Source organism: Abramis brama (assembly GCF_963993115.1).
Source record: "Abramis brama genome assembly, chromosome: 5".
Lineage (NCBI taxonomy): Eukaryota > Metazoa > Chordata > Actinopteri > Cypriniformes > Leuciscidae > Abramis > Abramis brama.
Window position 1 is genome coordinate 34,716,847 of NC_139967.1, and position 19,319 is coordinate 34,736,165.

Here is a 19,319-nt window from a genome sequence, read left to right on the forward strand (position 1 = left end):
CTGTCTTATGGTGAAAGCTCTTATGAAAATAAACGGGAAGAGATCCACAGAGGCTCGTGGCTCTGTTTTGATTTGTTTAATCCAGCCTTTGAGAAAACACAGGCACTGAGAACCATCTCTCACGGAGTGGAGGAAGAAGTGTTTCATCTTTTAACTATCCTCATGATTCATCCAGAAATTAGCAGAGAGAGAGAGAATGCAGAGACAGGTTTGAGAGCTGGTGTATGAAATAAGGCAGTCTAGTATATGCTCCTTCCAGACTCTCAAAGCTGTGTACTCCCTCTGAGTAACAGAGCTAATGAGAGCTGAAGCACAAGCTGTGGCAGCACCCTCAACTCTCTCCTGTCTTTAACTTCTGCTGTCACATGTCTCTGACACTGAAATGACTTCTTTCACAATTGGTTGCACTGAATTTGGTGAAATTCTAGAAATCATGTGAAACCAACGAGAACCATCTTCTCAGTTTTCACGTGGTGCTTTCGTGAACTCACATCAGAGGCCCACATGGAAGAAAATGAATAGTTGAATAAAGTCGTTATTTTTGTTTGTTTTTGCACACAAAAAGTATTCTCGTCGCTTGATAAACTTAAGGTTGAGCCACTGTAGTCACTTGGACTATTTTAACAATGTCTTTACTAACTTATGGGCCGGCAGATGCAATTATAGCAGCCTATGAAGGAGTTGAGTCAGCTCTCAGATTTCATCAAAAATATCTTAATTTGTGTTCCTGAAGATGAATGAAAGTCTTACGGGGTTGGAACAACATGAGGGTAAGTAATTACTGACAGAATTTTCATTTTTGGGTGAACTAACCCTTTAAGCTCAAGTGCTCAAATGGGCATAGAAACCAATATCCTTCAACAAGTTCTCTTCAATATCACGGATAAATAAAATAATGTTAAGTAAAATTAAATAGTCAAAACCTACTTGCACTGATGTGCTGGTTTCAGTCTCATCGCTGGCTGCAGCCATGTCCTCATCTCAAACACCTGTGATTCAGAAATTTTGCTGCTAATGCACTCACATTCATGTAAAGTAGCCTTGGGTGGCAAAACGCACAAGATATAGCTCATTAAATAGCTCAGAAATAAACTGCTGCAGAAAAGTTAGGTGCCATGCAAAATTTAACGAGTAATTGCTTTACTCATCACAAATGTATTGGAGTACTTTTTCAAAAATGTTGTCAACAAGAGAGTAAAGTTTGCTATTATTTTTGATACAGTAAAGCTACAAAGTAGCCAAAAAGATACAGTAAAGATACTTAAGTACAGTACTAATTACATTTACTCAAATACTTTACGCCACTGTTGAAAGGTGATTTCTTACTGGCCAAAGCTAAGTTCACACTAGACTATGAGCATGCAAAATTTATTTGGACAATCTATGATGGCTTTTAAAAAAAAAAAAATTAAACATGCATAACAATTAAAATAAATGTACAGGTTTAGTTCACCTAAAATAAACATTATGTTTTTAATTACCCACTGTAATATCGTCAAACCCATAACACTTTCATTCATCTTTAAAACAGAAACAAAGATCCATATGAATCAACTTGTTTAATTTAAGTCTTCTAAAACATTATCACTTTATATGAACAGATTTATTTTAGTAATGTATATTTTAGTAAATGTTATTCACATATAAGCACTGATAAATGCACATACATAAACCTCATCAAATAAATGGAAGCTAAAACGTACAAAACAATCATGTTTCTTGAGAAGACTTACATTAAACAAGTAGATTCATATGGATTTTTTTACAAACTTCGTCTTTATGGACCCTTTGAAGCGTCAGCGTTTTGGTGAAATGGATTTTCTATGGAGGAACATAAATCCCTCAGGTTGCAATAACAATATTTTCAGTTTTGAATGAACTAACCTTATAATTCAGCTAGGAAGTCAATTTGTGACCTTTAGATTCTCTGTTGGTCACACATCTTCTCGTCATGCGAATTCATACTGTAGGTCAGAGCTCACCAAACTTTCAAACAAAACTAAATGCAAAACTTCTTCACATGAGCTTGTGTTTCTGCCTGGTCTCCTGCACTTGTGTGTGTATGAATAAAAGTCTATGGAACAAAAAGTCTAATGTCACCACTCCTTTAGTCACAACAGTCCATCGCCCTAGAGTCCAGTCCATATGCTGTTGTTGTGTATGAATGTTTTAGAATCAGTTTACTAGAACAGCAAGTATTTATGCTGTAAAGAATTATCCTGTCAGTCCTAATGCATTGAGCTTTACCTCATTTGTTATTGAGCATGAATCTCAGAACTATCACACACAGCATCAACGGGAGCTGGCAGAAAACAGACACTGGAGATTAATGGCAAATTAGGGCTGATTGAAATTTTGCCACAACCTAGAGGAGACAAGCCCATGATGACTTATAAAAGATATTTTCATTGATTTATTTTTCCTGGAATGCTTTTTTTAAGCTGACAAGGCAAACCAATGCATAGAGCAGCCAAGACTATTCAGGTTTAATCCAATTGATAGGTGAACTATTGGCAGTTCTGGGAGATATCACAGCTTTTAATGTGAAGTAGGAAAACACTTATCTTGTCATTTGTTTTTATGTGAATAATACCTTAGCCTACATCACAGTCCACCTTACACAAACTCATATACTGCTGATTTAGTGTCTACCCTCACTATGACCACAATGTGTGACTAACCTGAGCTGCTTTAATGTCTCGATGAAACTGAAGTAGTGAAGTATATTTTCTTCTGCATTATGACATACATCCAAGTGTAACAGATTATTGAAAAAGAAAAAATATAGGGCAGGGCCAGGGACTTAGTTTTATGCAATGGTTGTTGACTGGATTTTGAGATGTCGGCATTGCACTCAAAAATTTAGGTAGATAAACATTGGCTTGCAGGGGTGGGGTTTAAGTAGACATAATGATTGGAGAAGTCCTGCATACGTCACCAGAGATAAGTCAGTCATTTTCAGTGGAAGGTCCAGCAACCATAAAGAAAAATCCAGCATTGCTGGACACCAGCATGAGGTATGTTTTGCAAGCTTGGACCAGCTTGGGATGCTGGTTGCTGGGTTGCTGGTCCCCAGCATGGGGTGCTGGTTTGCTGGATTCCAGCATGGTATGCTGGTTGCTGGTTTGCTGGATTCCCAGCATCCCAAGCTGGTCCCAGCAAGCAAAATGTACCTTTACATACCTAGGGAAGGAGGTCTACTAATCTCAAAGGAAAAGGATTCTACTGACATCAACTAGTTCCGCCACACCAACCTTCTGAATGCAGAAGGCAAAATCTTCTTCAGTATCATGACGTACAGACTGGCAGCTTATCTCAGAAAAAAACAGTACGTGAATACATCTGTGCAAGGCAGGAATCCCAGACTTGCAAGCTTGTGTTTGGAGCACACAAGCATGATTTGGCAGGAAACTCAGACAGCCAAAAAAGATGGAAGAGATTCTCCATGTTGTGTTCCTGGACCTTTCCAATGCATTCGACTCAGTTCCCCACAATCTCCTTTGGACTGCATTTAACTTCTTCAGGGTTCCAGAGGCTTTCACAGCCCTTGTAAAAGCCTATTTTCACGATATACAACTAAGCCTAAGTTATCATCTGAGCCTCTCGGTGGGTAGTAGGAGGAGATAAGATCGAGCCCGGGTTGCAGCTCCCTCCCATCATGGCATGCATGGATGATATGACCACACTTACCACAACCATGGCCTGTACCAGGCGGCTGTTGGAAAATTTGCAGGAAAACATTGGGAGGGCCCGGATGAAGATAAAGCCAAGTAAATCTAGGAGCATATCAATAATCAAGGGACGACAAACATCATTGTTTCTTCATTGGGGAAGAACCCATACCAATGGTGATGGAGAAACCAGTCAAAAGCCTAGGGTGCTGGTATGATGTGACTCTCAAGGACACAGAACAAGTGGACCAGCTTAGGCAGGAGACCCTTAGTGGCCTTGAGAGAATCGACAAATCCTTGCGCCCTGGCAGGTTAAAGCTCTAGGGTTTCCAATTTTGTCTCCTACCATGGCTAATGTGGCCTCTGACCATCTACAATGTACCAGACTCGAAAGTTGAAAAACTGGAAAGGTTGATCAGCTTATTTGTTTAAAAATGGCTAGGCCTCCCCAGATGCATGAGCAACACAGGGCTGTATGGAAAAGGCATATTGGAGCTTCCGGTGTCCAGTCTTGCTGAAGTGGACAAATGCTCCAAAGTAAGGCTGGAAATGACACTGATGGAATCACGCAATCCATGCATAGCCCAAATAGTTACTGTTCTCAACTCTTGAAGGAGGTGGACTCCATCCAGAGCTGTACAGCAGGTGAAGCCAGCCCTTAAGCACCGGGCATCAAGGAAGAGGGGGCCTTGGATTCTACATACAGTAACATTAAAACAATAAAACATACAGTAGGGTTAGAGAACTATAAATTTAATGTGGATAACATAGCTCTGATAATGATTTGATGAGAAAAGTTGTATAGAAAATCAGTTCATATTGAAAACTTTTAAATGCACACTTCAGTATCTTGGCAAATATGATAGACTGAGTTAGTGATATTTATGTGATTTCATCTGACAGTCTAGAGGAGGAGGCATATATGTGAGATGAACAGTTTTTCTCTGGAAAAGCAGGAAGTTTTTGAAAAACTCAAAATTTGCTCTTTGTTTCTTCTCATTCCTGTCTGAGGGAAACAACTGACATATTAATGAGCTCTCATCTAATTTTTCACTTAGAAAAAATATATTTCATACCTTCTCTCCCATATTGATTTTCCACTCTGTTGTTTTTTAATTTCAAAGTCAGTATGCATTATTGATGAGACATTAATAACATTTAAAGTGCTGAATGACCTAAATTAATTGAATTTGGACAAAAGCATTAAATGACAAGAGGACAGTAATGCTTTACAAGATAACTTTTTCTCTTTTACTCACTCTCTCTTTCTTCCCGCTTAAATGATAATCACATAGCTTTTTTGGTGGTCCACTTAAAGCACTTTAAAATCGTCTCAGTTACATATGTTACCCTAGTTCCCTGAAGAGGGAATGAGACGCTGCGTCGAAACACTGCGGGAACGCCCCTTCGTGATTGCGTCATGAAGCACGTATGGAATCAGTCCAATGGCGAAACGGAACGTCATAGGTGGGTGACGTCATCGACCAGGAAACTATAAAGCACCCCTGAATCACAACAGCACTAGCTTCTGATAGGCTGAAGCAAGTCGATCACGGGCATGCCGGGAGTATGGCAGGGCGACGCAGCGTCTCGTTTCCTCTTCAGGGAACTAGGGTTACATACGTTACTGAGACGTTCCCTTTCAAGGGAACTCGAGCTGCATTGCTAATACCTAGTTGCCATAAGAGCAAATGTCTGTCCGTGTGAATTCAAAGCACAGATTCGGACAAAAGCACCTGCGCCCCTGGAGTGGAGCTGAAGTCAAGATCATAGAACCTATCGAATGTGTGCGGTGAGGTCCAGCCTGCCGCATCACAAACATAATGTAGGGAAACTCCTGACAATAAAGCTTTAGAAGCAGCCATACTCCTAGTCGAGTGAGCTCGTACAGCCAAAGGTGAAGGCTAACCAGCCGACTCGTAAGCAAGTGAGATAGCCTCAACCACCCACTTGCTCATCCTCTGCTTAGATGCAGGACACCCCTTCCTGGGTGACCAAAAACAAACAAACAGCTGTTCAGATTTCCTCCACAGGGCAGCTCTGTGGACATAAGCATCTAGGACCCTCACCGGGCAGAGCAGATTAAGTTTCTCTTGGTCTGACGTCAGAAAAGGAGGAGGACAGAAAGCCTGCAGTACCATTGGTCTAACAATATTAGTAGGGACCTTTGGAACATAGCCTGGCCTAGGATGGAGGAAGGCCTTTACCATGCCAGGCGAGAATTCCAGGCACGAGGGAGAAACCGAGAGTGCTTGAATGTCTCCAATTCTTTTGGAGACGAGATAGCAAGAAGAAAGATAGTTTTTAGAGTAATGAATTTCTCAGAAACTTCTTCAGTGGGCTCGAACAGAGCTAGGGAGAGGCCTAGGGGTAAGCAGGGACCGCTAGTGCCGCCACGTACACCTTCAGTGTGGAGGGGGATAACTAGGGCTGCAACAACAAATCTTAAAAATGTGATTATTAAAAGAGTTGGCAACGAATTTCTTTATCAATTCGTTGTGTTGCGCGACTATTACGCCACTCAATAAGTCGCAGAGATGTTTGAGTATAAAAAAAAAAGTTGAGTTGAGCGCGGAGCAGTATGAGGCGCCGGACTGGACAAAAGCGAAGCGAACTGCGAGAGCGAGCGACACTGCGCGAGAGAGACCGAGTGTGTCCGAGAGCATGCTCGACAGAGCGTGAGAGAGACCGAGAGACAGTGCACGAGAGTGACCGAGTGACACTATGTGAGAGAGACCAAGTGTGTCCGAGCATTAGTAAATTGGTAGTAATATATAATTACTATATAACAGGCATGGAAGTTCGATTAAAGGACTTCAATAATCAGTACTACAAACGTCTAGTTTTGAACTATTGTTTAATAAATATAAATAATTCGAGCACATAAACTTTCATATGGAGGATTAAATAAGATTGAATTTATGCAGTAAGATTTCATAACTAATCACTGACACTGTACCACAACCAGGTTTTATGTTTCTAAAGCGTCAAATAACAATGACTCTGAATTTTATTCACAGACATCGGGATGTTGTCAGTGCAAGTCATGGTACCACGAGAGCTGTGGAGAGGATAATGGCATCTGTGAGGAAGATGGTTATACCTGCAAAAACCTTGAAGTGTCTTCTTTGAAGTTCTTTGAAGAGAATGCAGAAAAATATCTAACTGGCCTGACTAGGCGATGTGACGGTATATTTTGCATTGCAATACAAAGTGTCTGAACAAAGGGAGTGAGAGTGTGTGTGTGTGTGTGTGTGTGTGTGTGTGGCCTGGTAAACCCTACATTATGGGGACAAAATGTCCCCATAAGGATGGCAATATCCGAAATCCTTGTTCGTGTGGGGACATTTTTTGGTCCCCATGAGGAAAACTAGCCTGACTACGTCAGACTTCGTATTTCCGCTCAATTTCATTTCGCTTCTGTACTCAGTCTGAGACAGCGTAATAGCTTTCCGTTTTCCTCCGGCCTGAAAACAGCTGGCCAATCAACGAACAGAGGGCGGGCTGAGAGCCGTGACGACGTAGACACTGATTGTACCGTGGATGCGTAGATTTACTTCACATAATCTGCAAAAGTCGTTCACAGCCATGTTCACTCCGGTATTTCGCTCGATGGTTTTGTTTTTGCATCATACATGTGTTTACAGTGGAAGTTAGATGCGGCTGAGCATGCGCATAACACACGCCATAACCAAACGTTATGTGATTGGCTTACGGGTAACCAATGATTTTAAACTTCAGACAAGCGCCCCCCCGTGAGAAAGAAAACGCTTTTCAATTATGCCATGCCAGACTCTTTCTACGAAGCAAAGCGAAGTAGCAGAGTTTGGTATTACCAGGCTAGAGGAAAACGGCTTATAAATCATACTAAGTGATATTTTTTTGAAAATAGGAAATTGCAGAAAGTTTTCTGTGATGGGTAGGTTTAGGGATAGGGTTAGTGTAAGAGAATAGAATATACAGTTTGTACAGTATAAAAATCATTATGTCTATGGAAAGTCCCCATAAAACATGAAAACACTATGTGTGTGTGTCTGAATGTGAGAGTTTGTGAGTGTGTGCGTCTGTGAGTGTGAGAGTTTGTGAATGTGTGTGTCTGTGAGTGTGAGAGTTTGTGAGTGTGTGCGTCTGTGAGTGTAGTGTAGAGTACAAGTTCTTACGTTCAAACAAATCCTGTTAAGTTTTCTGATTTGTATTTTTCTTTATTTTTTTATAAATTATTTATTGTTCTGACAGCTCAGGTCCCTTTAAACAAAAATATACATATTTTTGTGCACTTTATTTTAAAAAAGCCTATAAATTTGGCAGATGTAAAACATACATGTGTATGTGTTTTGTGTTCATTTTTTTTAATTATTATTATTACTTTAACAGCTCAGGGATGTTCAAGCAGCAACCTGTTTGTGCACTTTCTGAATATTTTTTGCACTGTGAATTTGCACTGTCAGTTCTGTTTTTGAATAAAGGGTTGGAAATGAATGCTTTTTTTTTTTTTAATCCGATTCATCGATTAATCGAAAATTATTAAAATAATCGTTAGTTTCAGCCCTAGGAATAACCCTGCAGAGAAGCGCTCCTGCAGAAACTCCAGCACTGCACCCACCGGGCAGTTAACTGGGTCCAACTGGTGTTCTCAACACCATGAAATGAATAACCTCCACTTCAAGGCATATAACTTCCCCATGGACAGAGCTCTGGAGTGGAGGATGGTCTCAACAACCTCGGGTGAGAGACCTGAATTTATGAGCTGCGCCCCCTCAGAGGCCAAGCCCACAGTTTCCACTGTTCTGGGCGGAGGTGAAGGATGATCGCCTGAGAGAGTAGGTCCCTCCTGATCGGAATCTCCAGAGGAGAGTGAGTCGTCGAGGAGAGACACTAGGTCCGCAAACCATACTCGAGCCGGTCAGAACAGGGCTACCAACAGTAGACTGACCCCGTCCCGGCAAACCCTTTCCAGAACTCTTGGGAGCAGAGCAATCGGGGAGAAATGCGTACAGACGTGACCTCGGCCACGCCTGCACCATAGCGTCCAACCCCAGAGGGGCTGGATGGCTGAGAGAGAACCACAGTGGACATTGTGATGTCTCCTTGGAAGAAAACAGGTCTACCTTGGCACGACCGAAAGTCTTCCACAGGAGCTCCACCACCTCGGGGTGGAGTCTCCATCCCGGGCCTCGGCCCCTGCCTCGACAGCATGTCTGCCCCCTGATTTAGATACCCTGGATATAAATCACCCTCTATGAAAGTAGCTTCCCCTGGGCCCACAGGAGGGTCTGGTGAGCCAGCTTGTATAAGGGGCACGATCGCAGAGCCCCTTGATGGTTGATGTATGAGACCACCGATGTGTTGTCTGACCGAACAAGCACATGATGGCCCCTCGGGTCTGGGAGGAAGTGTTTCAGGGCCTGGAACACTGCCAACATTTCTAGACAGTTTATATGCAACGAGAGATGATGGTCCTGCCACAGACCTTGGGCTGGGCGACCACTCATGATCGCCCCCCAACCCGTGAGGGAAGCATCTGTCATTAGCGTGACGCGACGTCAAGGAGCTCCAGCACGTACCAAGGAACCAAGGCTCTTTCCACATGACTAAAGCACGTAGGCAGCGCCGCGTGACCTTGATCGTGTGGAGTGGGTTTCCCCTCGGGGAGAACCCCTTGGTCCTGAGCCACCACTGCAACGGTCTCATGTACAACAGGCCGCAAAGTATAACATTGGACGCTGCTGCCATCAGACCTAACAGTCTCTGAAACTGCAGGGCTCCAGACTGCGACCAATTGGTCGCATTTTGCGACCATTTTTCCCCCAAATATTTATTTAGGCTGCGCTGGCGCGACCACGAGGTTGCCGAGCAGCGAATCCAAACAAAATGAAAGCGGAACGAAAATGCGCTATTCATTTATGCTTCACGGACCGTTTATTAGTTCGGACCAATAATAGACAAAGCAGCGCCCCGAACTCGCAAGTCGTGGGCCGATCTTGATCACGCGACACTGTTACTAGGAGATCCAGACTCTGGAGATCCAGTGAAGAATCCATTGAATTCACCTCAGAATTAATAATATCATTGCTGCGAGATCCAGTGAGAAACATTCCGATTTGGCGCAGAGTTCTCTGTTATAAACTATAGATATCAGATCAAACAGTGCTGACGTGGAAACCAGGAGAAACACTTATAGAAGGCTTTCAGTCCACAAATCAGCAACATTCACCATGGATTTAATGTAGTAACTGTAACCATAATGTGACAGAAATAGTCAAACGCTTACAAGTACTACACATCTTTTTCCAGCACTTCAAAACTATCATATATAAATGTTATTTTTAATGTGATGACCAACACATTTTTTGTTCATCCTTCAAAGATTGTCCTAAAACTAAAAAAATTAAGATGTAGGAAAACTCTTATTTAAACACTTATTTAAAAATAATAAAATAATAAATTACCATTGTAAAAAGTAGGATGCTTATTGGCTATTTTCACACCCTAATAATTTAATAATTTTCGCTCATTTTGCTCTTTAATTAATATTAAGACAATTATGAATGATAATAATTAAAGTTAATTTCATCTACACCCTAAATTAAGCTTAGTGCTTTATTGTCAGCCCCAGTGCTACCAGACTTTTTTTTTTGTAGAACTCAGTGGCTCCGGTGCTGCTGTCCTCAAATGTTAGTCTGGAGCCCTGTGAACTTAAAATAAAACTGCACATTGTAATATCTGTATGTTAAGTCTATTTATTATTAAATAATTTGTCAGTATTACTGTTATTTTGGGGGAAATTTGAATAATTGCATTGCAAGCTGATTTAAGGTGTGCCCCTAAATTTTTTGCTTGCGCTAATAAATATTTCAGTCAGGGGCTATACAGCATTCCTAGTAAAAAAAGTTAGTCTGGAGCCCTGAACTGCTTTACATTGAGCGGTTGGCCTAGCTTCACTTGTTTCAGGGCTGAGAGAATCGAAGAAATACAATCAGGAGACAGGCGTGCCTGCATCGTCATCGAATCCCATACCACACCCAGAAAAGTGGTCCTCCACACTTTTCTTGGCATTCAACCTCAACCCCAACTTCTTGATGTGAGCGAGAACGACATCTCGATGCCGAACCGCCTGATGCTCCAATTGAGCTAGAATCAACCAATGGTCGATATACACTCACCTAAAGGATTATTAGGAACACCTGTTCAATTTCTCATTAATGCAATTATCTAATCAACCAATCACATGGCAGTTGCTTCAATGCATTTAGGGGTGTGGTCCTGGTCAAGACAATCTCCTGAACTCCAAACTGAATGTCAGAATGGGAAAGAAAGGTGATTTAAGCAATTTTGAGCGTGGCATGGTTGTTGGTGCCAGACGGGCCGGTCTGAATATTTCACAATCTGCTCAGTTACTGGGATTTTCACGCACAACCATTTCTAGGGTTTACAAAGAATGGTGTAAAAGGGAAAAACATCCAGTATGCGGCAGTCCTGTGGGCGAAAATGCCTTGTTGATGCTAGAGGTCAGAGGAGAATGGGCCGACTGATTCAAGCTGATAGAAGAGCAACTTTGACTGAAATAACCACTCGTTACAACCGAGGTATGCAGCAAAGCATTTGTGAAGCCACAACACGCACAACCTTGAGGCGGATGGGCTACAACAGCAGAAGACCCCACCGGGTACCACTCATCTCCACTACAAATAGGAAAAAGAGGCTATAATTTGCACGAGCTCACCAAAATTGGACAGTTGAAGACTGGAAAAATGTTGCCTGGCCTGATGAGTCTCGATTTCTGTTGAGACATTCAGATAGTAGAGTCAGAATTTGGCGTAAACAGAATGAGAACATGGATCCATCATGCCTTGTTACCACTGTGCAGGCTGGTGGTGGTGGTGTAATGGTGTGGGGGATGTTTTCTTGGCACACTTTAGGCCCCTTAGTGCCAATTGGGCATCGTTTAAATGCCACGGCCTACCTGAGCATTGTTTCTGACCATGTCCATCCCTTTATGACCACCATGTACCCATCCTCTGATGGCTACTTCCAGCAGGATAATGCACCATGTCACAAAGCTCGGTTTCTTCTTTTTCCACAAATTGGTTTCTTGAACATGACAATGAGTTCACTGTACTAAAATGGCCCCCACAATCACCAGATCTCAACCCAATAGAGCATCTTTGGGATGTGGTGGAACGGGAGCTTCGTGCCCTGGATGTGCATCCCACAAATCTCCATCAACTGCAAGATGCTATCCTATCAATATGGGCCAACATTTCTAAAGAATGTTCATATCACCCTGTAGCCCAAGACTGGTTGCCCACTGAAGCTAAGCAGGGTTGAGCCTGGTTAGTACCTGGATGGGAGACCTCCTGAGAAAACCAAGCTGCTGCTGGAAGAGGTGTTAGTGAGGCCAGTAGGGGGTGCTCACCCTGTGGTCTGTGTGGGTCCTAACACCCCAGTGTAGTGATGGGGACACTATATTGTCAATGAGCACCGTCCTTCGGATGAGACGTTAAACCGAGGTCCCGACTCTCTGTGGTCATTAAAAATCCTAGGATGTCCTTCGAAAAGAGTAGGGGTGTAACCCCGGCATCCTGGCCAAATTTGCCCCTTGGCCTCTGTCCATCATGGCCTCCTAATCATCCCCATATACTGATTGGCTTCATCACTGTCTCCTCTCCACCAGTAAGCTGGTGTGTGGTGGGCGTTCTGGCGCAATATGGCTGCCGTCGCATCATCCAGGTGGATGCTGCACATTGGTGGTGGTTAAGGAGATTCCCCCTTCCATGTAAAGCGCTTTGAGTACCTAGAAAAGCGCTATATAAATGTAACGAATTATTATTAATGCTTTCAGCACCTTGTTGAATCAATGCCACATAGAATTAAGGCAGTTCTGAAGGCGAAAGGGGGTCAAACACAGTATTAGTATGGTGTTCCTAATAATCATTTAGGTGAGTGTAATTCATAATGCGGATGCCCTGGAGTCGCAGGGTCAGGGTATATTCTGGCAAACCGTTTGCCAATCACGTCTAGCAATCGGCAAAGCAAACTGTGGTACACGCCATTTACCAACAAGCGATGGGTAATTCGCAAAGCACAATTGTTATTTTCTGTTTTCCCAGCACGATACCATAGAACGGCATAAAGTGAGATGTTTGAGAAGTAAGAGGCGGGGCACCAGTTAAAACATTTCAAAGTTAAAGTTCACGCAAACAGGTATTAATAGACAAGGTTTAGTCAAATATTGATTGTTTATAGCTGAATTAGTTATATATACAATTATACACAACCGATTTTATTGGTTTATATAGCCTAGGCCAGGGGTTCCCAAACTTTTCCATGCCAAGGCCCCCCAAATACCACTAGGTTCTGGTCAAGGCCCCCGTATTGAACCCATCGACAATACTACGGCACAGCACATGTAGAAATAAATAAATAAAAAATCTAGGTGAACATCAGATTATGTGATGGTGTTTGATACCAGCCAATCAGAAAGATGAGATGCACCAATTACAATTTTCAAGGCAGATTCCGATTTTTCATTGAGTTTGACCTGCCGATACAGATTTAAGCCGATTCTGATTTCATTTTTTCTAACCACTTTACAGCACACACAAATATATATATATATATATATATATATATATATATATAATAAAACACCACTTTTACCCAAACTGGTTAATAAAAACAAGTTTAAATGGATACATTCTCTATAAATATTTTTGTCTTCATTTTCTTTTCTGACATAGCCTACTCTTTGTTAAAACACACTATACATGCAAATTATGTGCATTTTTTTGAGTGAAATCATATTTATTTTGTCCATCAAAAGTGTGCTTTCACTTTAACTGAGCGTGAGCAGCGCTACAAAAATAGACTCGGCGTCGAAACCCTCCGCTTCACTGCTGCTCATGCGACGCTCCTGCTTGACGCTCACGCGCTGCTCCAGCTCGCGGTGTGAATGCTGCTCACGCGCCGCTCGCGATCTGAAACGGCCGTAATTCACAAGGTTCCCTTTCAAGGGAACTCGCGTTGCGTCGAGTTTGACGCTATGGGAACGCTTTGCGTGATGACGTCTTGAAGCACATGTAAAATCAGTCCAATGGTGTGGCGGAACGTCAGAGGCGGGTGACGTCACGTACCAGGAAGCTATAAAAGCCGGCCCGAAACAGAAAACGAAAGCTTTCTGAGTCTTCAGTTGCGCTCTGTGTGAAATCTGTCTGTATATTTGGTGTTGTCTGTCTATATCATATACATATATATTCAGTATGGCGAGCGAGCAGCAGTTTAGAGTGTGTGTCCATCCCTGCCCGCGTTATTTAACGGGAGGTGACACACACACTCTTTGTGTTGTTTGTTTGGGAGAGGAGCATGCCCAGTCAGCACTCGAGGGTGGTGACTGTGTGCATTGCTGTGCGCTTCCATTGCGTACGCTCCGATCCCGCTTGGCTCGGTTCAATCCCGACCACGCTCCCCAGGGCTCGGGTCCCGCCGCTGCCGAGGCACGGCGTCGATCTCAGACCTGGGGTTCACAGATGGATTTATCAGTGGATGTTGAGACGGGCTCTGCCTTATCTCAGCATCCGTCTGATAGATCCAGTGCCTCTTATCAGGGTGTGGAAGCACGCGCTGCGGTTTCTTCCCCCCCGATAGAGGTACCAGTACTGCAACTATCCAGCTCTGAGGAGTTGGATGTTGTGAGTATTGTAGCTGAGTCTGAGGATTCGCCACCTCAGTCTCATGCGTTTGAGGAACTGCTCGATGTCATTACTAGAGCTGTTGACAGACTGTCTATTGAGTGGCCAGAAGATAGGCAGGACGTTCGTTCGAAAAGTAAGCTCGACGAACGCTTCCTGCCATCTCGTGCGCAGCCCCAGCGCAGGAGCCTGCCGTTTTTCCCCGATCTCCACACCGAGGTGTCGAGATCGTGGGCGAAACCAGTGTCATATCGAGTGTATACTGCACAAACATCACACTATTCATCCATTCACAATAATAAAGAGCATGGTTATGGGGAGATGCCGAAGGTGGAAGAGACGCTCGCGAGCTATCTCTCTCCAGCAACGGCATCTTCTCTGAAGGCTCCTGCACTTCCATCCAAGCCAGTAAAAGTTACTTCTTCCCTGGTTCATAAAGCTTATGCCGCCGCCGGTCAAGCTGCAGCGTGTTTACATACAATGTCCATAATGCAGGCTTACCAGGCTTAGTTATTGGGTGATTTTGAGGAGGGCGGGGGTATTAGTGCTGATACGGTGTCTGAACTGCGTAGAGCCACGGATTTGTCTCTCAGGGCCACCAAGGAGACGGCTAAATCCATCGGCCGCTCTATGGCAGCCCTGGTGGCCACTGAGAGGCATCTGTGGCTCAACTTAAGTGACATAAAGGACAAAGAAAAACATGTTCTTTTAGATGCACCAGTATCCACGCAAGGGTTATTTGGAGACGCAGTTAATAGTGCTGTAGCGAAGTCACAAGAAGCTTCAAAACAGGCAGCTGCACTTCAGAAACTTCTCCCCCGCCGTTCTTTCTATGAGGCTGCTGAGCGGGAGCAGCCTCACTCCTCTAAAAAGAGCGCTGAGCACCGCGCCACTCAGAAACAGAGCGTTTCCTCCCGTGCTCCCCCACAAAAATCTCGGGGACACGGAGGGCGCTCTCAAACCCAGCAGTCTTCGAGGGGTAAAACGGATCTGCGGACCGTTATTACCGCCAAGAAGGCTGCTGGGAAAAAGTCCTGATGTCTGAGGGCTCAGGACAAATGAGGGTAGTCCCCCCGAAGCAGAGCGGTTAACACCTCTTTTCACGGTGCCCGTCTCTCTTCGGTGCCCTCAGGGGACCGTTCTGCCAACCCTGCCGCCTCCGGCGTTACAGGGCGCAGCGGTCTCCGGCGAGCACATATCTCAAGGTCCACCCGGAAACGTAGTGGCCTCGGGATGCCCGCCCCCTCTGAGGAGGGTGCTAGAGCAGTCTGTTTGGTCGTTCCCTGCCGGTGCGCCGTTACAGGGCGACGAACCGACTGCTCAACAGCAGGAGAAAAATACGGTGCCGTCTCTCTTCGGTGCCCTCAGGGGACCGTTCTGCCAACCCTGCCGCCTCCGGTGTTACAGGGCGCAGCGGTCTCCGGCGAGCACATATCTCAAGGTCCACCCGGAAACGTAGTGGCCTCGGGATGTCCGCCCCCTCTGAGGAGGGTGCTAGAGCAGTCTGTTTGGTCGTTCCCTGCCGGTGCGCCGTTACAGGGCGACGAACCGACTACTCAACAGCAACAAAATCCAGAAACCAGTCTCGAGAGACTGGTACCTCTAGTAGAATCTTTGACAGCGTGGAAGCTACTGTCAAATGTTTCTCGTTGGGTCCTGCAGACCGTGGAAAAAGGGTATCAGATACAATTCAAAAAACGCCCACCTCGGTTTATGGGGGTCCTGCCCACAGTGGTGGGCCCCGAGCAGGTTCTGGTCATGGAACAGGAAGTGAACACTCTGTTAGAGAAAGGGGCCATAGAATATGTACCTCCCTCCGACAGGGAAACCGGGTTTTACAGCCGGTACTTCATTGTTCCGAAAAAGGACGGGGGATTGCGTCCCATTTTAGGTCTTCGAGTTGTCATGCAGCTCAAGTTCAAAAAGTTAACATTGAGACAATCGTGCCACAGATTAGTCCGAGGACTGGATTGTCACGATAGACCTCAAGGACGCATATTTCCATCCGTCCGTGTCATTGGAAGTTCCTGAGGTTTGCTTTCGGGGGCAAAGCATACCAATATCGAGTTCTTCCATTCGGCCTGGCTTTATCACCCCGCACTTTCACCAAATGCGTGGATGCAGCTCTGGCGCCTCTGCGCCTCCGGGGTATTCGCATCACGAACTACATCGACGATTGGTTGATTTTAGCTCAGTCGCATTAGATGGCGGTTCAACATCGAGATGTTGTTCTCGCCCATATGAAAGAGTTGGGGTTACGGCTGAACGCCAAGAAGAGTGTGCTTCTCTATTTTAGAGGACCACTTTTTTAGGCGTGGTTTGGGATTCAGTGTCGATGCAGGCGCGCCTGTCATCGCCACACTTCGATCCTGGCAGCTCTGAGAAGTGTAAAGCTAGGCCAGCTACTCACTGTCAAACAGTTCCAGAGACTGTTGGGTCTCATGGCAGCAGCTTCCAACGGGATACCTTTTGGACTGCTGCACATGAGGCCCCTGCAGTGGTGGCTCAGGACCAGAGGGTTTTTCCCCGAGGGGCAACCCATTTCGCACAATCAAGGTCACGCGGTGATGCCTACGTGCCTTGGTTATGTGGAAGAAACCTTGGTTCCTGTCCCAGGGCCCAGTGCTGGGAGCTCCTTGTCGTCGCAAACTGCTAACGACGGATGCTTCCCTCACGGGTTGGGGAGCGATCCTGAGGGTCGCTCATCTCAAGGTCTGTGGGAAGACCATCATCGTTCCTGGCATTCTATAGCCTATAGATGTTAGCTGTCTTCCGGGCTCTGAGGAGCTTTATCACAGGTCTCAGGGGACACCATGTGTAGTACATACGGACAACACGTCGGTAGTCGCCTATATCAAGGGGGTTTGCGCTGGCACGCCATATCCTCTTGTGGTCCCAGGGGAAGTTACTGTCACTCAAGGCAGCCTACATCCCCGGGGTCCAGAATATAGGAGCAGACACTCTGTCGAGACAGGGGCCGAGGCCCGGGGAATGGTGGCCCCACCCCCGAGGTGGTGGAGCTGATATGGAAATTATAAGTGGATCTGTTTGCGTCTCGAGAGACGTCTCACTGTCCACTTTGGTTCTCCCTCACGCATCCAGCTCCTCTGGGACTGGATGCTATGGTACAGACGTGGCCGAGGCTACGTCTGTACGCCTTTCCCCCAGTTGCTCTGCTCCCGGGAGTTCTGGAAAGAGTTCGCAGGGACCGGGTTTGCCTGCTTCTTATAGCCCCGCGCTGGCCGGGCAGAGTATGGTTTCCCGATCTTGTGTCCCTCCTCGACGGGTCTCCTCTGGAGCTACCCATCAGGAGGGACCTTCTGTCCCAAGCAGGGGGCTCGATTTTTCACCCCCGACCAGAACTGTGGAACCTGTGGGCTTGGCCTCTGAGGGGGCCCAGCTCATAGAGTCAGGTCTCTCAACTGAGGTTGTTGAGACCATTCTACAGTCCAGAGCTCCCTCCACGAGGAAACTTTATGCCCTGAACTGGAGAGTATTCACCTCTTTGTGTAGTGACCGTCGGTTGGATCCAGTCAACTGCCCAATTGGTACAGTTCTGGAGTTCCTGCAGGACCGGTTCACTGCAGGTCTGACCCCGTCCACTTTAAAGGTTTATGTGGCGGCCGTAGGTGCTTACCACAGTCCTTTGGGTGGAATGTCTGTGGGGAAAGACCCCTTTGGTATCTCGTTTCCCTCGTGGCACTTGGAGGTCCTCCTCCCTTTCGAAATCGGACCAGGAGGCGAATAATTTGCTTTGCCCTGTTCGGGCGTTAGACGCGTATGTCCACAGAGCTGCCCTGTGGCGTAAAAGTGACATTTGCTCCCCTAACAAGGGAGGTCCAGTGTCTAAGCAAAGGATGAGCAGTGGGTGGTTGAGACTATCTCACTTGCTTATGAGGCGGCTGGACAGCCTTCTCCTTTGGCTGTCCGGTCGCACTCTACGAGGAGTATGGCGGCCTCTAAGGCCCTTATATCAGGAGTTTCGTTACAGGACGTTTGTGATGCGGCAGGCTGGTCCTCACCGCACACTTTCGTCAGGTTCTACTCTCTGGATCTAGACTCTGCTCCAGGGTCTCATGTTTTGTCTTCCTAGTGCTGCTCTCCAGATTACACACAGGACAGACATTTGTAGCTATGGAGGCGTTGGTATAGACGTTCCCATAGCGTCAAACTCGACGCAACGCGAGTTCCCTTGAAAGGGAACGCCTCGGTTACGACTGTAACCTCGGTTCCCTGAAGAGGGAACGAGCGTTGCGTCACCTTGCCATATCTCCTTCATGCCTGTCAACACGACTTCAGACTTTACGAAGCTTTCGTTTTCTGTTTCGGGCCGGCTTTTATAGCTTCCTGGTATGTGACGTCACCCGCCTCTGACGTTCCGCCACACCATTGGACTGATTTTACATGTGCTTCAAGACGTCATCACGCAAAGCGTTCCCATAGCGTCAAACTCGACGCAACGCTCGTTCCCTCTTCAGGGAACCGAGGTTACAGTCGTAACCGAGGCGTTTCCTACATGTGCGTTCTGTGTGCATGTGTGATGTTGATGTTGCGCAATGTTATTCATGCGGCGCCCGAGTGCATTTGAATCGGCATATGTCAGACTGAAAATCACGTGAAAATCGGCCAATTCTTGTCACTAGCCGATCAATCAGATATCAGATAGGCTATGCAACAAATTATTATAATGTTTTTTCATAACAATACTCATATTAGCAAATATTTATTTTTTAACGTTTTTTAACTTTTTTTTTTTTAAAACTTGCTGCGGCCCCCCTGGCGCCCCCTGGCGCCCCGCGGCCCCCACTTTGAAAACCCCTGGCCTAGGCTACAGCAATCTTATTGGCGTAGACGGTTGAGGCATGAGCATAGCATGTAGCCTACACGTCTGCTACGAGTTTATGAATGATCTATGACGCTGTTTGGCCGTACTACAGAAATATTAAGTGATAACCATGAC

General features: G+C 45.5%; 1 protein-coding gene across 1 annotated transcript in view; it reads right to left on the minus strand.

Moving 5' to 3' along the window:
* Positions 1–19,319, minus strand: part of ppil3 (peptidylprolyl isomerase (cyclophilin)-like 3) — a 359,195-nt gene that overhangs the window by 146,403 nt on the left and 193,473 nt on the right. The window lies entirely within an intron of this gene.